Here is a 25,267-nt window from a genome sequence, read left to right on the forward strand (position 1 = left end):
ACCCATGCCCATGCTAGATGGGCAGAATGACTCCATTCCATGCAGTCACTCAGGGACCCAAGTTGATGGAAGCTCTGCCACCTTCAACAGTAGCTTCATGGTTGTCCTGTCAATGCCACTACTGGAAGGGGAAAGGGCATAAGGGAGAGGGAGAAGAAGCTTACAAGGGCTAGGAATGAAAGTGGCACACACTTCTGATGACATTCCACAGTCTGGAACTCATTCACATCGCTACACCTAACTACATGGAAAGCTGGGAAATGCAGGCAGGTCATAAGCCCAAAAAGTGGAGACATAGTATTTAGTGAACAGTTATAAACTGCTGCCACAGTAATCCTTAATTTCCAAGTATCTTTGGGATATATCCCTTGGATGCTCTACAGGAACCTCAAACTAAACTTATTCAAAGTTAAAACTCATTAAAATCCCTAATGAAATTTACTATGTTCCTTCCTAAGTTAATTGTAGTATCACTCACTTTGAAGCCCACCTACAAATCTCTGAGTGAGCTTCTCCCTGTTCCAGTAAGGTTTGGTGGTAGCCTTGGAAATTCATTGCTCTTGCCACCTTCCCCTTGCCTTCCTCCTCCTACCCAACCTCCCCCACCTCCTCCTCTTCCTCCTTTTCCTCCTCCTCCTTCTTCTCTCTTTCTTATTCTTTCTTCTCCTCCTCCTCCTCCTTCTTCTTTTCTTTTGTTACTGCTCCTATCTGCTGCTTCAGGGAGCACAATTAACTGAAGGCCCTAGGTGCTGATGACCTCTTCTGGGGCCATGTCTGTGTTTGTACTGAGTTCATATTCTCCACAGGCCACTCTCTGACAGTGAATGAGCATGCAAGGCCCATTCCTGCAAGTTGTGGAACTCCTTAGAGGGCAGCTTTGGCTCGAGGACTCCCCATCACTACTGAAGAAGCTTTCTTAGACTTCTGCTGAGTCTAGGACTCTCCTCTCCAGGCCTCCTTTGTTGTCTCTTCTTCACTGAGATAGGACCTGTTCTATGGTCCAAAGGTTCTCCTCACCTTTAGCTTTCACACATGTTCCCTCCAGTAAATCTCTTGCAGATAAGTCTAATATAATGCTGGCATCTGCTTTTCAGAGGACGTGAACTGAAGTGTTTTTCAAAGGTGTACCTTTCCACATTCCACTGCCCTAGATCAGCTGTGTCCTCCATCTCCCTTGTACTAATGAAAAAGATCCTGATGGTCTCCCTGCATCCTGCCTAGTTCTCTTTAAGCAGAGCATCTACAGTGCCACAGTGTTCCGTTTCTAAAATACAGATATTAACAAGTTACTCCTCTAATAAATACTTTCAATTGTTCCCATCTGCCACTTATGGAATCCACTTAAATTTCATTAGAACATGGTTCAAAACCTTTCACAATCTCTCCTCTACCTCACCTCCTCCCACTGTCCTTCCCACACCTGGAGCACTTGCCTTTCCTTGAACCTATATCGTTTTCCTTTGCATGGGCTCCCCCTCTACCTGAAATGGCTTCCACCCATTTCTCATTCTATCAAAATCGTATTCATTCACTAGATCCCAACTCAAAAGCCCTCCTAATCTTCAAAGACCTATTTTGCCCCCTTCTGCTTTCTCACAGCACTTCGAGCATATCCCTATAGTTAAGTGTATTTCTACATCCTCCACTAGCTGAAGATCCTTGAAAGCAAGTTGGCAATTCATTCATTCAGGAAAAAGTTATTTAGCACCTACTGTGCCTTAGTTACTGTCCTGAGTGTTGGGGATAAATCAGCAAAACAGATTTAAGAAATCCCTCCTAGGAGTTTCTAGTAAAAACTCAGTGTCGAGTGGTGCTCTTGCATATAGCGAGTGCCTCACTGTTTGTTAAATATTGGAAAGAAGATCATCATTTAAAATACTCTACTGAACTAAGATATAGCTAATGGCAATGCTGAAACCCACACCTATGTTAGGAGGGAAAAGTAGAATTACGGCTTGGAATGTTTGCAGAACTTACAGAAGCATTCTGACAGAAGGGAAGTCAACCACAAATTTTGGCCAGGAACAGCTGAGGCAAAAAGTAAGAAGGTTGACAGAACATCCAAGTTACAGGGAACAGCTTTTGTATTAAAGCTAACAAGAATCCACATCAGTGGGCTCCTGGGTGGCCCAGTCAGTTAAACATCTTCCCTTGGTTCAGGTCACGATTCCAGGGTTCTGGGATCAAGTGCCACAGCAAGCTCCCTGTTTAGTGGGGAGTCTGCTTCTCCCCCCACCCTCTCCATCCCGCTCTCAAATAAATAAATAAAATCTTAAAAAAAAAAAAAATCCCGGGCAGGATTGTTTTTAAAAAAAAAAAAAAAAAAAAAAAGAATCCTGATCAGCAAAGAGACCACGCATGTCTAGGAGTCATTTCCAGAAATAGCTTCTTCTCCAGGTGGCTTTGGAGGAAAGACTCCTATGACACACAGAGATGCCTCTCAAATGTCACTGGGCAGCCAATCTGAAGCACAGTCATGGACCCAAACATATTAACTCGGAGATCTAGGAGGCGTAGAGGTGATGAAGACCCTTCATCTTCTTTTACATGGACACTTACAAAATGAGGAGGTGGCTTTTTTGTAGACCAGACCATTCTGTTCTGTTGCTGGGAAATCCCCATTGCATTTATTCCTCTTCTAATACATCTTGGGTTTTGCTCATCCTTCCCATTGGGCAAGATCTCTGTTTGCAGTAAAATGCCTTCCTTATATTTTTTAGAAATGATGAATGCATTACAGAGTTTCAAGCAATAACACACAAAAAAATTGTATCACCCAAATCCCGAAACCCAGAATTATCATGAATGTTTAGTGAACATCTTTTTTTTTTTTTTTAAGATTTTATTTATTTACTTGACAGACAGAGATCACAAGTAGGAAGAGAGGCAGGCAAATGAGAGAAGGAGAAGCAGGCTCCCCGCCGAGCAGAGAGCCCTATGTGGGGCTTGATCTCAGGACCCTGGGATCATGATCTGAGTCGAAGGCAGAAGCCTTAACCCACTGAGCCACCCCGGCGCCCCTATTTAGTGAAAATTTTTATAGAAATCTCTTAAAGATTACCTAAACAAGATAAAAATATGTATACCAAAATGAGATACCACAATCCTGCTTTTAATTTTTAATTTTAATTTTATTTGAAAGCATTGTTTTTAAGTACAGCATACATACAGAAAAGGAAACAAATCAAAATCATAAATGCAATGAATTATCACAAAATGAATATGTTTTATGTAACCTCCACTTAGGTCAAGATGTAAAACATCACCAGCATCCCAAAAGTCCCACTCCTATCTCCCTACTAAGAGTCCTCCTAATTGCACTTTTCTCTCCCTAAAGTCCATTCCATTCCAAATTGTATAGATTCACCTGTCAATGGGCGTTTGGTTTATCTCTGTTTGGGACTACTATAAATAATGCTGGTAAGATATTCCTATCATTATTTTGGCACAAATATGTGCACATTTATTAGGTATTCCTCAGGAATAGAATTGTTTCATGAAGCATGCATATGCCTGACTTAATCAGAAAACACCAAAAGTTTTCCAAGGTAGTTGTGTCAGTTTACCATTACAAACAACGTGTGAGGATACTGGTGATCTCCAGACTTGTCTACAATTGACATTGCAAGGGTTTTTTTCTTTCTTTCTCCATCTTAGCTCTTCTGGGAATAATGTTACAACCTTGTTCAATTAGTTTTAATTTGCATTTCTCTGAATAATAAATTCTGTGAATTTATTGTCCATTTGGCATATCTGTTTTATAAAGTGCCTCTTCCAGTCTTTTGTGCCCACCCCCCACTTTTTAATGGGCTGTCTGCCTTTTTCTAATTAATTTGTTGGGATTATGTTGCAAATAACCTTCTCATGCCCTATGTGAAGAGTGAAACACCTTGCACTCTTACTATTATCTTGATAGCAGCTTTGCATTGTATTAGTTTTTACAATTAGTGGATACATCCTATTCTAAACAATTAGCATCAAGTGTGAGTATATTTTAATATAGCAGGAAAAAACTGAAGTAAAATTGAAGGAATTGCTAAATTTCAGGTGAATGTTTTCTTACCATAAAAAATACTAAAAATATATAATACTAAAGATGAAGTAAAAATACTAAAGATGAAACCAGAGAGAGAGACAAACCATAAGAGACTCTTAATCACAGGAAACAAACTGAGGGTTGCTGGAGTGGAGAGTGGGGGAGGGATGTGCTATGGGGAGTGCTGTGAATAGTGTAAGACTGATGAATCATTGTACCCCTGAAACAAATAATACATTATATGTTAATAAAAAAAAAAATAGAAAAGTAAAAAAAAAAAAAAAACAAGTATACTAGTTTCTAAAATAAACCTGTTAAAATTAAGGAAAGAGTTTATAAAAAGCATTTTTTGAAAAGCAGTTATTTTAAATGTGTTTTGGCTTTATGCGGTATCTGCTAACTCCTTGTTCTGAATAAGGAAGTTAACATTTGTAGATTTCCTTTTCCCTTCTCTCTCCCACCCTCCAGCTTTATACTGTTGAGATTTTATATTTTAACCCGAAACCACAGTTTCTACCATAGCAGAATCTTGACTCTGTTTATGTGGGGTCATCCCTCTTTGCCAGTCTTTTTTTATCATGCCTCTCGGTCCCTTTATTTTTTGATTTTGGTTCATCTCTTGGTTGGCTGGACTTCATTTCCAGCTACATTCATAAAGGCCCTCAGGTGCTGATTTCCTCTGATACTGGAGAGCATCTGGCAGGCCCCTGGATAAGATCATCCATACACCTCCCACAGCACTCTGCTTTATAAGTCCAGGGAATGTAAACCAATTCCCCACTGACACTTCCTTGGTGCACTGAGAACAAGCTCTCAAGTTCCTGACTCAGTGGGCAGAAGCCAGATCTTGAATGGAGAAAAGAACCTTGGCAGCCTAAGTGGCTCTTTTAGCCCCTGCCCTCTTGCTTGCTCTAGCTGCTTCTCTTTTCCTGGGTGGGATCTGCTCGAAAGTGTGCAACAAGACAAGCCCTGCTGGTCCTGCGGCATGCTCTGCTTTCAAAGCTATGATCTGTGAGGACTCTACAGAGTGGTTAATGTTTCACTGTGAAGTGAACTGTTTGGTTCCTGTGGGAACACAGGCACATGTGTGGATCGGTAAGATTACAATGGCCATTGAGGAAGACTGAATGTATTTATCTAAGTTATCCATGCATTTATTCCTCCCACAAACATTTATATACAAGGAGGTCCTTCCCTGTAACATCCACTACAGTCTTGCTTTGTGTGTGAGGTACTCAAGAGAAGTTTTCTCCGACAAGCTGGAGAGACCAGGGCCAACTAGCATGATGTCACTCTGTCTGGCCCTAGTCCCCCTGAGTTTTGCACTCTATGCTTTCCTACTTCCACCCACATGGCCCTGGAAGGCATGGATAAAAATAAAGCCAGACTCTTCCTCAGCATCTTTATAGGGCAGCCTTTGCCAGCACCGTCCTCTACCACCATGCTGGACATGCTCCCTCCTGCCCTTCCTTTCCACTGACTAAATAAGTAACTTCGCTGAATGCAATTTAATTGTTGCTGTTAAAGAGAATCAGGGAATCCCACAGCAGACATGTGCAGACATATCGAACACACCCATTGCCGAGTCTATGCCATGCAATATTGTCAAGTAAATTTTCTATCTATTCAGCATTGTCAGGTAGAAAATACCAGTTTTGCCCTAAGCACTGGGATTACCTTCGTAAGAGCAGAAGCCTTAGAGCTGACAGGACAGGACAGGCTCAGGAAATTCCAGCTAAAGTAGGGGTTGTAAGCCTATCCATGGAAAGAAAAGAAAGTTGGTTTTTTTTTTGTTTGTTTGTTTGTTTGTTCTTCAGTATAAGAAGCCAAGCAAGATATTGACAACATAGACCCTGAGCTTGAAGGCAAGATAGCACAGTGTGTTCATTTCACACAGTAGCTGAATTCTTCCCTGAGCAATGGGCACAACCACAGTCAGAGGATGATCTCCGTTTTGGAAGTGGGGTGGGGTGGGGATCTGTAGATACATATGGAGGGAGATAGCAGTAGGTTTTCCTTTGATCCATTTGTCATCTGTCATCATCTATCTACCTATCTTTAGACACCATGACTCTTGAAAGTGGACAGGACCATATGCGCTGTGAGATTTAGATTTCGGCACAAAAAGTTTCAGAAGCTGTTATATCATCTCAGGTTTTCCTTCTCTGTTCCACTCCTTACTTCAGGGGTGCCATTGCTTTATGACAAGTTCTCCATTTTCTGAGGTTCGATACCCAACTTGTGGGTAGCCCTTGGCTCTCTGCCTTCACTCTTGCTGCTTCTCAGCACATCCTCACCTTCTCCTTCTTCCGTTTTCTTGGGAGTTCCCTCCTCTGGACACTTTCTTCTGACTCTCACAGCCCATCAGAAGCTCCTGCCCTGGCCTGTGATATGGGACAGCCCCCATCTGGGCCAGGCTCCCCACCCCTTCAGATCTGGATAGGACTGATTCAGGTCCTCTTGCCCAGCTTGTCATACTGGAAGTCTATCCCCTACCCAAGATTTCTCTGAATTTATGTTCTCAAAGTCACAACTGTGGCAATCTCCAGCCTTGGCCAAACTATTCTTTTCTCCATAAGCTGCAGCTATTTTGGTCCCTCTGCCCTGACATCAACTCAAAATGTGTTGAGGCCTTTTCTCTTTCATCATTCCCTTCATGGTAGCAATCAACTGGATTCTGTTATGAGCAGCAAAATGTCTATTGGAGGTTTATGGGTCACAGGAAGTACTTTTAAAAGCAAAGCACTTAAAATCGACATTGCTTTCTAAACTAGTCCTCCAACCAGGGATTTCTCTAGCTGGGGTAATTCCTGTCCTTCTTGTCCCCTTTTTTCAGAAACTCTCCCCTAAATTCTCTTCTGCCAACATCTATGCCAAATCCCAACCCAGAAGTTCATCAGATTATCCTTCCAATAAAGCCAGTTTCCTCCTAGTGAAGAACTCTGGTGTCAACTGTTTAGATAAAGCAGTGTCTTTATTTCCTAAAATAGCAACCACCACACTGTAGTATAATCATCTATTTCTGTACCTCCCACTGTAACCAGTCTGAACAACTAACTGATGGCAGAAGCCTCCTCTTGTGATCTATATATCCCCCTTCCTTAGCAAGGGGACTCCTAATGACTCAGTACACCCAGCCACTGACCCAAGGACCTATCAGGCACCATGCCTGTGATGGTTCTACCTAGCAGGAGCATGAGGGTCAAGCCAGGCAGTCTGTTGCTAGTTGATAATGGGGCTCTGTAGAGGGGTTTGCAGTGTTGCTTAGCAACACTTCCTCACGCTCCTGTCACTCATAATGTCCAGAACCAAATGATTCTTACAGTGAGACTAGGTCTTTTGACCTATCTCACTTAAAAAATAGGGAAGATTTTTCCTTTTGACTAAGCACAAAACACATAATTTTTTCAAAGATCACAAGGGCAAAAAAATCTGAAATATTCACACTCAAGCGTCTATTTCATCAGAAGGTTAACGGAGTCAGAGGGATATTGGGAAGATTTCCAAGAACCCACAACCTGTCTTCTGTTCCCTGAAAAGAAAAATTCTGTTTGCTGTGGCCAGTAATTTTGCTGGCCTGGAGTTCAACCAAGACTCTCCTGCAGGCTCAGATGTAGAAGTCACTCATGTGACATGGCCTGGACCAGAGTCAGCTGGTCTCCAAGGACAGAAATGCCTTCTGGATATAGTTGATGTTTCTGAGACTCGCTTAACTCAGGAAAAAGAACATTCAGATTTATTGTCCATCTGAAATGTAGAAAACCTTGGTATTGAACTTAAGTTCCTTGAAGCATTTGCATTGAAAAGATTGCACATGAGTCAAATAATCATAAATAATGGACTAGATTTCCCTCTGTGCCAGATAATACACAGCATATACTTTGTGATTATTTTTCCTTCTCTTGCTTTCCCACTACCTTCCATGAAGGGAAGCTGGTGACGTGCAGAAATCTGGATCCAGACTGCAGAGTAGGGCTAGAAGAGGGCTCTCATTCAGTCGCTGTGGGTTCAGGTGAGGCCCCACTGTCTTGTAGCTGTGAAGCCAGTAGCTTGCTGGGAATGGTGATCTCCAGGTAAGGCTAGACACAGTAGGGGCACAATCAATGATTCAACCCACAATCAACCCAGAATCATTCTTCATTCATCATTCAACAAATATTTGTTAAGAGCTTGCCTAGGGGTGATACACAAGCTCTAAAATCAGAGCAGTACTCCTTACATTCAGAACTATGTCTGACTGGACACCAGGCCAGTGAGCTGCCTCAGGCCTAGGCTCACAGTTCTCCCTAGTAGTTATGTTCTGTAAAATCACAGTGAAGACTACTCGTTGCCTATAAGGATTATACAGGGATAGGTCCCATGAGCACAGCACTTTCATCAACAGATCAGTATATAACTCTGTTTTATGCACATTTCTGTTTAAAGACCCCTTATTTAATAATATATCTAATATAAATACTGGACTCTTGCCAACAGCACTCTAACTCAGACCTGAATGAAGCTCATCAAACACGCATTTTCTCCCTCTAGCACATCACAGCCTTCCCGTGCTCAGGAACACTAGGCAGCACTTGCATATGATGCTTGGGGGCCATTTCGACAGTGAAATCACCTGCAAAAAGCACACAGTGTAAAAACTCTGGCACTAGAAAGACCACAAAAAAGATACCGGTTCCAGTATGACATTCAGAAACAAGCAGTAGAACCTTAGTTGTTTGGCCTCAGCTAGGAACTGGCCAGATTTTTCTGGTTTTTCAGATTTTGAAAATTTTCTTCACTCTGCACATGTCCACAATGACTACAAAAGCATTGCAAGTGTTATTTTTTGTTACAAGTAGTAGGAGAGAGTGAGTGAATTCACAAATACAGAATTTGTGAATAATGAGGATCAACTACATATATGTACATAAGTATATGGCATTATTTATAACTATTAAAGTTGAACATATATACGCATGTACACACATATGAATATGCAAATGCACGGCACCTATATGCATATGTATGTATGCATTTAAAAAGTAAAACTTATACCCAGCACTCCACAAGGAGAAAATATGACCCTAAAGGCACCATCATAAATGCTACCTCCTTTAGCTGATTGGAACAATCTTCTGGTTACTTGGTTTCCAAACTCTTTAGAGTAGAAATTTCTAAATCTAACAACCCCACACTATTTCAATCAGACTAACCCTGCCTGTATAAAAAAACACACCTTGTTAAAATTGTGTGTTCTAGTCCCTAATCTTGTTCCTGACCGATTGAAACAAAATCTGGGTAAGACAGGGCAGGGGCCCTGCAATGTGAATGTGTATTCTATATAGCTTTACAGAGCTCACAACTCATGTTTGAGAATCGCAGTGGAGAGGTTCCCAGACAGTTAAAAAGATCAGCCCTGGAAGCACTTTGTCTGACTCCAGGGTAAGAGGCAAATCACAGATTCTTCCTCCACCTACCCCACTACTTGTGAGTGGTTGAGACAAAACTAAATGGGACCCCCAGGAATAACTTGTAGAAGGCCAGTGGCAGTTCCACTTAAATTTGGGTGACCTAAGGGAAGGTTGCTTAACTTCTCCGTGCCTTATCTGTAGAGTAATGGTAACAATAGTAGTTATATTTTATGGTCCTCTTAGAATTCCATGTATTCATACACACAGAACATGTAGAGCAATGTGTGCAAATACTCATCAACCATTTATCGTCATCATCATCACCTCCTGCCACCCAGACTTCAGTCAGTTTCCCACAGCCAGGTATCACCCCTTCCCTCATACTCACTTTTTCAGCCACATGAATCTCACCTCCTTTTCAAATCTTCTCCGTTTCACTCTGGATGTTTCTGTTTAGATGGCTACTTTTTAAAAAAAATTGTATTTGAAAGAAAAGTAGGACAGCACACCCATCTGGGTGGCTAAAAATGAAAGATAGACAACACTTGGAGTTGGTAAGGATATGGAAAAAGTGAAATTGTTTTTTTTTTCTTTCTTTCTTTCTTCCCCACTTCTTTCTCTCCTCCCCTCCTGTTCCTTCCCATCCCCTTCCTTTCCTTCCCTTCCCCTTCCCTCCCCTCCCCTCCCCTCCTCCCTTTCTTTCAAAGTGAAATTTTCACACCTTGCTGTTGGGACTATAGCTTGGTAAAATCACTTGGAGAAACCTGTTGATAGTATCTATTAAGGCTGAACATGCTCATATACTATGACCCAGCCATTCCACTCCTAAAGGCATTGTTGCAGAACCTGGACAGGATCCTGGCAGAAGAACCAAGTGGCACTCGGAGACATTGGAGGATCGGAGGTTTATTTAACAATGGCAGGCTCATACGGGTTTATTCTCTAAAGGTCTGAGCCCTGAGCACAAGCAGAGAATGGGATTTATACCCTTCTACTTCCACATACTTGGTACCTTTGGCATGCACAGGAAACGGGGGAGGAAAGAAGAACCCAGAAGGGCTTTGAGACAGGGACTAGAATTTCCTTGCTGGTTTGGTCAGCCATCTGTTTTTCCCTATCAGCATGAGTACTGTAAGGGAGGAAAACCCTTTTTCTACTTTCTTAGGATCTGTGTGGGCCTAAGAATTAAACTGACATAAGACAGATTAACAGAAGAAAAGCATTCAAATTTTATTTAGTATTGTTGTGTTCACATGGGAGGCTTCATAGGAGAAATGAGACCCCAAATAGCAGATGGGCCTGACAGATTGTGTACCATTTTTAATGATGAACAATAAATTTCTGGAGAAGCAAAAAGACAAAGGGTTAAGCTTCTAGCTATTGTAAATTGTGGGATGGTGACTGGTCCTTTCCATCTCTTCTTTTCCCCTGTTTTTTAGGTACTGGAAGATGAAAATATGTGCCAGAATGAACAGAAGATAAGGATCATTTAAGTAGGTATGTTTGCACAGGCCTGTCTTGACATGCACTCTCAATCTCCAGTAAGAATGTTCTTCTCTTCCTGGTAAAGGAAGATTATCTTTCTCATGGGAAATTTTACGATTTGTTTTTAGGTAAAGGAAGAAATTCAGAGAGCTTTTGTGCATCTGCTATTTCTCAAGGGCCTTCAGCTCAAAATATTAAAAAATGCCAAAGCCCCATTCTTTGGGGTGGTATGTTCTGATTCTTGTCAATACATTCAGCAAAAGACAAGTGCAGGAATATGGCAGTATCGTAGCCAATGAGGTTTATCCGAGGCGCGATTATTGCTAAGGAATATAATTAGTAATAATCAAAAACTAGAAGAACCTAAATGACCATTAACAGTAGGATGGGTGAACAAATGGATATTCATACAAAGGAATTCTACATAGCAAATGGAATGAACAAACTGAATGCCCTCAATGTGGATGAGTTTCACAAACAGAAAGTCAGGTGAAAGAAGACTAAAGAAAGCACACTATTTGTTTCCCTTTATACAAAGTATAAGAAAGGCAAAATGAATGGGTGATGTTAGAAGTCAGGGTGGGGGTGCTCCTGAAGGAGGAGACTAATGACTAATGACTCTAGAGGAGAGACAGGAATATTTTCAGGTTTCTAGTTATGATTGATTCTGGGCTGCTGATACATGTATCTGCACCTTGTGAAAACTTTCTGTAGTTGTGTGCTTTTTCATGCACCTTACTAAATTTATATTAGATTTTAGTAAAAGTTAACATCAAAAAAGAAAGACAGGAGTTTGAAGAAGTCTGTGGTTGGAGTCAGGGATTGATGTCAAAGATGGAGAACGGTTGAGCTGCCTTAAAAAGAAGAGGAGAATATCAAGGGGAGTAACAAGAACTTTTTATTTATAATGATTTTGAAGGACCAAGCACAGAAACCCACAATTCAAAGAGAATTCACAGAGTACCAACTTGGAGAATCATAACCAGGAGGCAGAGCCCTGAGTTGCCTCCGGAGCTACTTTGTGGTGACCCCAGTAGTCCTCCTTAGAGGGTGGCTGGCCCCACGGTTCTACAACATCAGAGGCTCCACATGTGTTCTTGTGGCATGGCTGTGTAGCAAGTTTCAGGGTGGGAATGTGTCTTGTCCCAAGATGACCACGTTCATTAACTAGCAGAGATTTACTGAAATTTACTCTATGCAAAACAACTCTCCTATACTTTTCTATCTACCTAAAGGCCAGTGGAGACAAAAGAGCACTTGGAGGGAATGATCTACTCTGTTCTCTGGAGCAGAGAGGTGGTCTCTTTCCCCATGTTTCCTAGACCTGCCTGCCCATCAGAAACACCTGAAGTGCTTACCAAAAATGTAGGTTCCCAAGCCAACTTCCTAGAAATTCTGGCTTGATTGGTTGGGGCAAGATCTGGGATTCTAGGCTCCTCTTCTAATCAGACCACTTTAGGAAACAGTGCTCTAGTATTAGGGGACATTCTTTTGAAAAAAATAAACATACTATTGTAAATAGTGAAATGAAGTTTTGAAAATAATTCAAAATTTATATTAATATTATAATTTCCTGAAGAGGAAAGGAGTGGGATCCTGACAGTGAGTCTAGCAGTAAATTTGCTAGATAAATATATGGGACACGCAGTTAGAATTGAATTTTAGATAAATAATGAATAATATTTTAGTATAAGTATGTATGAAATATACTTAGGCTAATTTTTTTTTGCCATTTATCTGAAATTCAGATGTAGCTGGGTGCTCTGTATTTTAATTTCCAAATCTGACCAGCCATCCATCAGGGGGATGAGAAGGCATTTGCTGGCTGATTGTAAATGGAAATAGACAGGCTGGCTGGGATCAGAGGTGGCATGCAGGAGGTTAGGATGATAAGGACATTTGTTGACTTTACTAGGGGCTAGATGCTATTTTAAGCTCTTTATATTAATATATTCACCTTTTATACTAACATATGGTGTAGATATCCTTATCTTTATTTTACAGATTTTGGAAACTAAAGCAGATAGTGGTAACTTGCCCCAAACACAGTGGTGAGGAACCAGAACAGCAGGATTCCTCCCAGGTAGTGTGGTCCTATACCTTTGTGCAAGCCACCATCCTGGCTGCCACCAGAGGAAAGAGGCAAGGGTTTCTCTAATACAGGGGTTCGTAAATGCCATGGATGGTCCCTGGTCCCTCTTCCTCAATTCATTAATCTATTCAACAAATGTTTACTGTGTGCCTACTCTTGCTAGATACTAGCCTGGGACTTGAAGGATGTGGTGGTAAATGAAACAGACCCAGTCCTTGCTTTGATAGAACTCATAATGGTGGGAGGTGAGGGATGGTTTCTACAATTTATATCAGAAATTCAAGTAAGCCCTAACCCAACCCCAGGGAAAATCAGGAGCCACTGGTCTGGCTCTTCTCTCCCACTGATCTTTCTCAGATCCACCACTGCCTGGTCCAGTGCTGGCCACCTCCCAGCTGTGGCTCCCACTATGTGTTATCAGTATGCTTTACCCACTTGTGTTTTTATCACTGCCCTGAAAACTCGGGCAGCACTTTGTCCAGGAAGCAGGAGGCATCAGCCTACCAGCTCTCTAAGCAGAGTTCCCAGAGCCATGTTTGGGAACATTTGCAGAAGACCTCCAAGTGGACTTCAGTCCAGGATAGAGGCCAAAGGGGAAACTGGCACATGTCTGGGAGAACATGGTACCCAGACAGGAGACTGCCCTCCTTTTCTGGTAACCTGAGACACTTTGCCATTGGTGATGATCTTTCCTCAGCTCCATTAGCATGTAATGGCAGAACATCTTTGAAGCCTGGGGCTCCTCTCTGTCTTCATAGAAAACAGTTCATCCCTCCTCACTCTGCCCCACCCAGGCAGCAACTTAAGGCTTTTAGCACGGCACTTAAAACACAATTACTGCCAAGATCACAATGAAGAGAAAGCAAAGCAAAAATGTGAGATCATTCTTCACATATCAGACTGAAAAATACCTTAAATGGTGGTGGCCTGCAGTGTTGGGGAGTAGGGGAAGACAGGTGCTGTCATACACTCTTGGGAGGGAGCAAATTTTTTGGAGGGCATTTTGATAGTATCTACAGAAATTAAAAAATACACACCCCTTTTGACCTAGCAAGATTCCTGTAGAATTCACCATATAGCATAATTCAAAATATTCATAGAAGGATATTTCACTGCACAGGATATAACAGTTTAAAAAAAACAGAAATGATAGCCTAAATGTCCATCAGTGGTTGAATGGTTTCTTTGTAAAACTGAATTCTCTGCAACCATAAGAAAGAATGAACTAGGTCTACAGATACTCAGATGCTACCCATGATACATTTCACCTTTTCTTCATCTACTGTTTTCATGCACAACAGTCACCATAATTTCTGCATGCCAATCACAATGCTAGAATAGAGAAAATGGCTATGATTGGGTAAGATGGCCTTAGGGAGACAGAGGGGCAGGGAGGTAGGTGGGGGAACCCAGAGCAAAGGAACAAAGAGTTTAGGGGGATGAGGGTGGCCACCATAATCATAAGATGTCAACTTCACATTAGGATAACATTGCCCTTTGGATTTAGTGCCTAGGGGACTAAAGGAAGGCTATAGGGGACTCTGGCAACAGCTGTGCCAAAGGGAACAGACTCCAGATTGGAGAGGACAGAGAAGAAACAAGAGGCAGGAAACAAGACCATAATATAGAGAACTCTTGAAAACTGCACATGGAAACAGAGAAATAAGGAGATGGGTGGAATTGGGTGAGAGGAAATTGAGATCCACTTTTTAAATAGGAGAAATTTGAATATGTAAAAGCCAATGGGAAGAATTTAAGTGTGTTATGCTATTAAGTTAAATAACAATAGCCACAAAATAGAGTGTAATATGGTATATATAGTATAATAGATTCTGTATGTATACACATATTATACACACACATAACTGTAACACACACATATTATAATCCCATTTGTGTAAAAACTTAAGACCATTAATATTCTGGTACATAAAACTTTTTCTATAAGGACACGAGAAATTATTAAAATTGGTAGCCATCGTTAATTATTAATAGCGGTAACCATTATCATCTTTGGGGAGAGCTAATGGGATGAGAGAGAGCATGAGTTTTACTTCTTATTTTATACTTCAGAACTCTCTTCTTCCCCTCTCAACCAAAATTCCTGATTTTCAGGGTAATTGACCTCAGCTAAGTACCCAGAGGAAGGCAATTCCAATTAAATTCCAAAGAATCCAAGCTAAAAACTACATTGTAAATATCCCTGCTTCTGGCTCCTCCACACCCACCCACCCAGGGGGTTTGCATCCTTAAACAACATTCATTTTCTCTGGGATAAACTTTGTCAAATCACAAAGACCAGGGAGGAATTTCAGGAATGTGAGGCCATCTTTCCCCTTTCTGGGTGCTTGTTTCACTGAGGCTGTGCCTGGAAGCTGAGCAAGGTCCTGATTAGTGGTACTCAGCCCTGGCTGGTGTTGGAGAGATACTGATGACCTAATACCACACCGGCTCAGATAAATCCAAACCACCAGGGTGGAGCCCAGGTATCATTATTTTTTAACACTTGACCCTCAACCAAGAGTTTAGAGCAGTGGGTTCTCAACCTGACTACACACTCACATCACACAGGGAGTTAAAAAAATAAATAAATAAAACCAAAACATTCACATCTGCATCAGTCTGTGGGGGTTGCCATCCCACATACTGTAAGGTTTTATAGGCGAGAGTGCCTTTAATAAACCTTGCCTTGCACCCCCTTCGCCTGGTGTCGTGTTTATCTCGCCTATAAAACCTTACATTTGGTGCTGAAACCCGGGAGGAGATTGAGCCCCCACCCCGGTGAGGAGGCTCTCTTCTCTCCCTAGCTGGACCTGGACCTACCTTTCCCAATGCCACTTCTGAAGCCACGGTGAGTTTCCCCTGATTCCATGCCTCCTTCTGGAAAGCCCTGCCCTAATCTTGGCCGCGTAAGAGTGGACCCTGCCGGTCACCACGTGACGTCTGTGACTCCGAGAGGCTGGGAGACGTCCTAACCTCTACGGTAGTCAACAGTTCTTCCACAACCCAGTGGTGGATGAGGGGACGCCTTCCTCCAGCCCTCGGGTTGCCTGGCAATGAATCGTGGGGACCTCCCAATCCAAATTCGACCCTAAAACATCCCGGGGGGTTTTTAGGCCTGTTGGCCAATCTTAAAACCCTGGAACTGAACCAGGACCTGTGAAAACGACATTACTGTACCATCGCTTGGCCACAATACCGATTAGACAATCAGTCCCAATGGCCTCCAGAAGGCACGTTTAATTATCAGATTCTCATGGACCTAAATAACCTCGGCAGACACCAAGGCAGATGGGCCAAGGTCCCTTACGTCCAGGGTTTCTGGACTCTGCGCTCTTGCCCCTCCCTCTGCTCTCACTGCTCCACTTCACAGGTCCTCTTGGCCTGCTCCCCTCCCCCTACCCTACCCTCCACTTCTCCCAAACACCCGGACCTCTCCTCCCTTTCTCCCCTCTCTGAATCCCCGGAAAGCTTCACCCACCCACCGACAAGAAGGCCCCGGTTCCTCTTCCTCCTCCTCCTTACCGCGATCCCTTACCCCAAGGTTCCTTAAGTTCAGGATTTCTGAATTGGTGCCCTTGTCTACCCCTCCCCCTCCCCACTCCTATCGGAACTCCTGACAAAGTTATCCGCAGTAAACGTGAAACTTCAAAGTTTACTGAAGTTCAAATAAGCTCTTGTTATTCGTTAAAATCTGTTAGCAAAGAAATGACTAAACTGATGGTTAAATATCTGTCTCAAAGTTTTAATGAGTAATTGCTGAGATAGCTTTCAAAGGCTTTGGTAATCTGAAAGTTTAAAGTTTTGCTTGGATGACAAATGGAATTAAATTTGTTGGACATTTAGGTCTTTTCCAAAGAGGATAAAATGCCAAGCCATTGATTACTGAACATAAGTTTGTGCTTTTGACTTCTTACAGCAAAGAAAATAATATTTAAATCTGTTAGTAAGCATGGTTTGTGCTTAACTGATGCATAAATTGGCATCTAAAGAATTCTGTTATAACCCTTCACAATTAACTAAATTGTTAATAACTAAAGGTGTTTCTAAGAGTACAAAATTCTGCTAACTGTAAGACTGATGGAAATAAAGGAAGCCACTCTGTATGTAGGAAAGTAGAAGATTTAAGGAATGGGAGTACATTTTATTGAAAGTAAAAGGAGATAATTTTGTCTAAAATGAGATGGTTGTTTGGGACAAAACCTGAATGCAAAGGAAAGTTGTAGAAGGTTTGTGAAGGCAAAGAATTCAGGAACCTAATGAAAACCTGGCCATGTTTCTTAACCGACTTACTAAAGCACTGACTCAATACACCCTCCTAGACCTGGCCTCTCCAGCAGGGGCGACTGTTTTAGCTACTCACTTTAGTTCTCAGTCAGCCGCAGACATTCGGAAAAAACTAAAGAAAGTGGAGGAGGGCCCTCAAACTCCCATTTCTGATCTGATGAAAATGGCATTTAAAGTCTTTAACTCCCAAGAGGAGGCAGCAGAACTTAAGCGGCAAGCCAGACTCCAACACAAAGCCCAACAGCAGACCCAAGCCCTGGTAGCAGCCCTGAGGCCGGCAGGTTCTGGGGGTCAACAGAAGGGAGCACCTAACTGCATCCCTCTGGGGGCCTGTTTCAAGTGCGGAGCTAAGGGACACTGGGCCCGTCAATGCCCCAATACAAAAGCGCATACTAGGCTGTGCCCTCAATGCTGCATGATGGGCCACTGGAAATCGGACTGCCCCAGCCTCGGGGTATTCCCAGCGCCCCCATGTGGGGGAGACGCTGAGACGGTAAGTCCTGCCTTCCAACTTCTCGGATTGGAGGATGACTGATGGAGCCGACTGGGACACCCGTCTCACCCATGCCGAGCCCAGGGTCACGCTCCAGGAAGCGGGTAAGTCCATTTCCTTTCTGTTGGACACAGGACATTCTGTCCTGCCTTCCTACTCGGGTCCTACTCCTCCCTCCCCAGTTGCAGTTATGCCACTCCAAAGGCCAGCCCACATGCAGCCTGGATGGGTTCTCCTCCTCACACTCCTTCCTCATTATCCCTTCCTTCCCTGTTCCCCTACTAGGCAGGGATATCCTCCACAAACTTCAGGCCACCATTCATCTCTCTCCCTCTCCCTCGACTTCTGCTCACCTCATCCTCCCTCTACTCCCCTCTGACTCATCCTCTATCCCAGACTGTCTCCCCTCCGTAGACCTGCAGGTATGGGACATTTCCAGATCTATAGTAGCAACCCATCACACCCCAGTCAGGATACGACTCAAGGACAAGTCTACATTTCCATCCCGCCCACAGTTCCCTATCTTGATGACCCACCAGCGAGGACTTAAGCCCATCATCGACTGCTTCTGGCAGCAGGGTCTCCTTAACCCCATTAACTCTCCAAGCAACTAGATGTCACTGCCCAGGGATGGCAGCCCTGCCTTAGGGCCCTAGCGGCAGCTGCTTCTCTTACAAAGGAGGCCCTCAAACTTACCTTAGGACAGCCCCTCACAGTCTTCTTCCCCCATTGACTGATGGACTTAATCAGCCACAAATCCTTGGCACAACTCACTCCTTCCTGTCTCCAACTCTACCACCTGCTATTTATATAAAACCCCCAGGTCACACTTTCTGTCTCCCCTCGCTTAAATCCTGCCACTCTCTTGCCAACACCTTCATCTATCCCCACTCCTCTCCACTCCTGCTCTCAACTCCTGGAAAACTCTGTCCCTCCCATCCAGGACTTTGGACCAGCCACTGCCTATCCAGCCACTCCCATGCACTCTGTTTGTGGATGGGAGCTCCTTCATAGCTCCAGACAGACGGTGACACGCAGCCTATGCAGTGGTCACTCTGGATGCGGTCATAGAAGCGGCCCCCCTTCCCACTGGGACTACTTCTCAAAAGGCAGAACTCATGGCTTTTATCATCAAGTCTCCTCATCAATGAGGCCCTCCCTCACCAGGGCCTTTCACTTATCTGAGGGCCAACGGGTCACTATTTATACTGACTCCAAATATGCTTTCCTTATTACCTACACTCACTCTGTCCTCTGGCGAGAAAGGGGATTTCTCACAACCAAGGGAACCCCCATAGTCAACGGGCCTCTTTTTGCCAAACTCCTTGAGCTCTCAAGTACCCTACTGAGGTGGCTATTGTCCACTGCCATGGCCATCAGGCCTCCAAGGACCCCATGTTTTTGGGGAACAAGGGTGACTCTATTGCCCGACAGATGGCCTTAAACTCCTTCCCAGCCCCTCTTCTGTTTCTCAACACTCCTCACAGTCGCTCATACACTGATGAGGAGACTTGGGCCCTTAAAACATTAGGTGGCAGGTTGGGTGACAAGGGATGGTATTTTGTCTAGGACAAAATTGCCCTCCCGAACAGCCTAATCCCTCATTACTGACATCCACCAGTCTCTCCACTTCAGTCCAAAGGCCCTGTACCAATTTCTCCAACCTCTCTTTCACCACCCCCTCATCCAAAAGACCATTAAGGAGGTACACAAGGCCTGCAAAACCTGTTCTGTGATCAATGCCCAGGGCGGCCTCCACAGACCGGGATTCACCCACCAGCTCCAGAAGGCATCGGCCAGGCGAGGACTGGCAACTTGACTTCACTCACATGCCTCGACACAAAACCTTTAGATACCTACTAACTCTCCTGGACACCTTCACAGGCTGGATCGAGGCATTCCCCACCACTAGGGAAATAGCAGACGTGGTCACCACCCTTCTCATTGAGCATATCATCCTGAGGTTTGGACTCCCTCGAACCCTACAACTGGACAATGGACCGGCCTTCATCTCCTGGTCCATCACACAACAGATCTCTGAGAATCCTCAACATCACCTGGAAATTCCATATCCCCTATCACCCCCAATCCTCGGGTAAGGTGGAGAGGGCCAATGGCCTCCTCAAGGGACAACTCACCAAACTCACTCTTGAAACCTGCCTCTCTTGGCCAACACTTCTCCCACTAGTGCTCACCCACCTTAGGGCCTCCCCTCGCGGCCTGTCAGGACTCAGCCCCTTTGAGCTCCTATACCACAGGCCTTTCCTGCCTAATCACAACCTGCCTGCCTCTCCTCCACCCCTCCTATCCTATCTCCCCTATCTGACCCTCTTATGAGCCCTCCTAACGGCTCATGCAGATTCAACCATCCCCGCCTGACAACCCAGGCAGAGACTTCCCCCAGGCCCTAAATCCTGGGGACCAAGTTCTCCTACAAGAACTCCACCCAAAGTCCTTACAGCCCAGGTGGACCGGCCCCCATACTGTTATTCTCACAACTCCCACAGCTGCAAAACTCCTAGGACACCACCCGTAGGTACACATTTCCTATCTAAAACCAGCGCCACCACAGGATGGCTGGAACTTACCAAACCCTGCGGCCAATGCAGTTGCGGATTTCCCGCACTACCTCTCCTCTTCCTCCTAACCCTCTCCAGCCATTTGTCCATCACACCTGAGGTGCTTTTTACCTGAGGGAAAACTGAACCCATGGGGAGACTGCCTGGCCTAGCCTACTAGATACCACAGATTGCCCGCCCAGAGGGTGCCAGGCCTCTATCAACTTCACCATCCCTGCCTTCCTTTCCATTCGGCAGGGGCACTCCAACCCCACTATCTGCTTCATCTATGACCATCCTAACTGCCGAACATACTGGGTCCAGACAAACGGGGGCTGCCCATATACCTACTGCAAAATGCATTAAGGCCTGACTAGGTATTTATGGAAACCAGCGCTCCCGATATCGCTTCACCACTGATGGGAATAGGGATTGGTACCTCACCATCCCTGACCCTTGGGATCAACGATGGGCTACTGGAGTTGAGGCCAAACTTTACACATGGCCCTCTGATTCATATCCAATGGCCTCCTTGCACATCTACTGGGCCTATGTTAGAAACACTCCCCCAAATCCTCAGGACCTCCAGAGCCAGTCACGGTCCATCCAGGCCCAGAAACAAGCAATCTGAAACGCCCTACTCCCGTCTCCTACTCAGGATTCTGACCCATTTTCCTGGCTTAAACTGATTCAACAAGGCCTTACTCTGACTAACCTTTCCGGTATGGGCAACCTGTCCCACTGCTTCATCTGTGCAGCTCTCGGGACCAACCCCCTTATTGCAGTACCCTTACCACACCCTTTCGAAATAACCGCTCTCACTCTTACCTCTTTGGCACCCATCACTCCACAGGACATTACCCTATTTGTTGATCCTCAAAACCCAGTACTCCCATTCTGCTACTCATCCCCAAACCCTTCCTTATGCAATTTGACTAATTCATCCTCCCCTACTCATGCTCCTCCGGGAGGTTTCTGGAGCTGATGGCCAAGAAAGAATTCTTCAGACGTTTCTGGTGCAAAAATGTGATTATAAAGCACTTTCTGGTGCAAAAATGTGATTATAAAGCACGGAGGGGACAAGACCTGTGGGCAGGAAGAGTTGCTGCCCTGGTGGTTTTGAGGGGTAGCAGGTTCTGCCAATGGCACTGGGGGAGGTAAGGAAAAGAGAGTTTTCAATAGAACTTTCATATGCTAAAGAGGACCTATAAGATACCATATTCCAGAGTCTTTGCCATTGCCAAGATGGTTTTTCCCTTCCTGGTGATGAAGTTCTAGAACCTAGGTGAGGTTCAGTGGGCTGAGGTCCGGAGCTGATGACCAAGAAAGAATTCTTGAGACATCTTTGGTGCAAAATGGTGGTTTATAAAAGCATGGGGACAGGACCCGTGGGCAGAAAGACCTGCTGTGCCAGGTTGTGAGGGATGGCAGGTTATATACCTTGCGGTTGGGGGAAGGTGAGGGGAAGGGAGGTTTCAATGGAGTTTTCATATGTTAGAGGGCCTGCCCTTGTGGCTTGATCAATGTCATCTTTAGGTCAGCCATTAACATGGCGAGGGAGACATTAGGGCTTGAGGACCTGAGAGTTGTTTGCCTCTGGAAATTTGTGCTATTGATAAGGTAACCTCCCTGTTTGTAGATCTCTAGGACATCTGTAGATCAAGGGAGATTCTTGTTCTGCAGGACTGTGATCTCTGCAAGTTAAACTATTTATCGTTTTATGGCAATCAGGGGTGCCTGAGGAATGCTACACATATTATAAAGGGGAGCGGGTGGAGAGGGGGGGTGCAAGGCACCAGCTTTTGCTTTGTCTTAAGCCAGACTCCTGCTCCCTCATCATTCCCCCCTGAACAATTTTGACCCTTTAATCTTTAAGGTGGTTGAAGGTGAAGGTCTCATCTTCTGTAACTTCTTCCTACTGAATAGGGGCATAGAGCTGTCCCTACCTACTCGGGTCAACATTGATCAGTGGGGGGATATATAAGGGAGTTACGAAAGGTGGAGGCAGCTGAATCCAGCGCTGACAGTGAAGAAGTGTCCTTGCGCGTGGTCAGGATCATCTGTCGCTGTGAAGTCATTGCAGCAATGGAGTCTCAGCATGAAGTAAATAAACATCAAACAAAGCAACATATTAAGATTAATAAGGCGATAAGAATGAGAACCCCAAGAAAGAGATTTTTAATTGTTGGTCATAGTCCTCCCTCAAACCAGGAAGCTAACCATTCACTGAGAGAGAGAGAAGGATCTTGTAGAGCCTTAATCTGGGCATTCATATCTTTTATTGGTCCTGTGACATTTTTGTGATAGTCTGGGTTGTACACACAAAATTCTGCTTTGATAATTGCACATGTGCCACCCTGGGCTGCTGTCAGGACATCTAAAGCTATCCTATTTTCTGGACTGCCTTGCATATCTGTGACACTTCAGTATTAAGTAGGGGGATGCTATTTAGTGAATCATTGAGTGCCTTTGTAGTGTATTTATTAAGGGCTTCTACATGCCACATGACATCTTCTAGTCCCGCAGATGGAACAAAAATGGATGCTAAGTGATTATACCATTTAAAAACAGATCGTGCCCATCTTTGTTTTAAATTGGGGAGATTAGCTGGAGTTGTAATGGTTTTAGTAATGTGCCCATGAATCCAGGCAAATCCTAAAGTACAGCGACTTATCCATCCTGGAGGAAGCCAGGGGCACAGGTTGGTTCCACATATCCAGTGGGTTCCGTTTGGAGCTGACCATCTAATGCCAGATCGCCTTGCCCAGTCAGTAGCAAACCAGTCAGTAGCCTGGAGTACTATTACTTGGGAACACATTTCTAGTGATAGCCATCCTAGATGTCGTGTGTTATTTGCCCCAAGTATCATACATTTGATTTCTTTGTTCCCAGCATAAAACTGCCTTTTGACTGAGCTGTCAAATGGGTGTGGGTATGAAACACAAATATGAATCCCTGATTTGATATACACCATCCTTAGTATAGCGATAAGGAGGGTCTTGTAACTTAGGCCCATATTTGATTGGGGAGTTATGGCTTGACAGCAATCCCCTTTCCTTCCAAATAGCTCCATGGGCATGTAGTACCAGGAAAGCAAATTTGGAGTCAGTGTTAATGTTTATTCTTCGGCTTTGGCAATTGCAAAGTGCTAGTGAGCACTATGGCATACCTAGCTTTTCTTATTCTTTTTATGAAAATTACTGTCATCAGAAAACTAACTGTCATTCATATTTTTCACAGGGGCATCTTAAATCTGGCCAAATAGAGTAAGCAAGATCAATAACCTCTCAACAGTTTTGCTCTATAAAGAAGTACAGTGGTCAGGTTCAGGCATAAAGGTAACTAGGTTTAAAGTTTGACAAGTTTTAAGTATTATTTCTGGCATATCTGTAAGTATATCCCAATATTTAATTAGTTGGCCTCCATCATCCATTGGTGGCCTTTGGCTTCTAAGACAAATCTGGACCTGATGTGAATTCATTCCAGTCAGGGACTGTCCCATAGTGAGCTTTGAGGCTCTTTTTACGAGGAGGGCTGTTCTAGGTTTTGCTAAAGCATCTATTTGCAATTGTACCTCAACAGAGGCGGCCTCTAGGATAAATATGACTAAGGGATGAAACCAATATAAAGACCTTTGAGTGGTCTAGCCTTAACAATATCCTGATTACTGGCAAGTGGGAGAAAACTTGTCAAGAGGTAAGGGGAGTCCCCCATGCATCATCCAATCCACTCAAAGAAAGTGGGGTCATCCATTATCTCCACAAGTCCATAGTTAATTCTATGGAGTGTGGTATGCTGGCTTTTAGGCAATTTCATTATCCCAGCCACACACAAGGTGTTAGTTAAGTTATACAATTGTAGGGGAATCAATCCCATTTTTCCAGTTGTTTAATCATGTGCTGTGGGGTCTTATTATCCCCATGAAATAAAAAAGCAAGAAGAGGGGCGCCTGGGTGGCTCAGTGGTTTAAGCCTCTGCCTTCGGCTCAGGTCATGATCTCAGGGTCCTGGGATCGAGCCCCACATCGGGCTCTCTGCTCAGCGGGGACCCCGCTTCTCCCCCTCTCTCTCTGCCTGCCTTCTACCTACTTGTGATCTCTGTCTATCAAATAAATAAATAAAAGTCTTTAAAAAAAAAAGCAAGAAGATTGTCTAAATGAGCTATTGTGTAACTTCTCTGAAGTTTAGCTCAAATTGTTTAGCTTAGGTAAACAAACATTTAAAGACAATCAAATCTAGAATTTAACATCCATAAAGGTGTGTTATTAAAACATAATTTTTCTCTCTAAAATAACCCTCATTTACAGAGATAGCCAAATCTGGACTAATTCACTTGTGAAGCAAGTCTAGTTTTAACAAACTTGGCCCATTATTTACATAAGCTCAGCAAGAACAGTGAGTGTGATCAAATAGATCTTTTAGAAACTGCTTTGCTGGAACTTCTTATAAGGAATCTCTAGGTTGAACTTTCAGTAGCCTCTCCAGGCCAGAAGCCAGGCCACGTACTTGCCATCAGGCATGCCTGCAATACCTTTGGGCAAATTCCTCTTCCTGAGACTGCACCTACCAAGGAGTGACATTCTTTACTCACCTGGTGAGGCTGCTGGGAACTCTTTAAGCAAGGTATCAGGCCAACAGTCCCAAGGGGCTTTATGGCTCCAGGTTTCATAAAGTCAACCTTAGTTCCTTTAAACTGTCTGGTCATATCTGAGTCTTTTCAAATATGACATCCCAGTCAAAGCCTTGGTAAAATAACCAGTTTCCGATGGTGTCCTGTTAGAAGGAGAACAGATTCTTATTGAACTTAAAATGACTGATTGCCATGAAAGAAAAAAATACTTACTGAGACCTTTTGGTTTCAGAGGGTTCAGATAGAGAGAAAAGTTGAATGCTTTGAGCACTTTTACAAATGAGCACTTTTGCATCT

Source organism: Neovison vison, chromosome 8, assembly GCF_020171115.1.
Source record: "Neovison vison isolate M4711 chromosome 8, ASM_NN_V1, whole genome shotgun sequence".
NCBI classification, from domain to species: Eukaryota; Metazoa; Chordata; class Mammalia; order Carnivora; family Mustelidae; genus Neogale; species Neogale vison.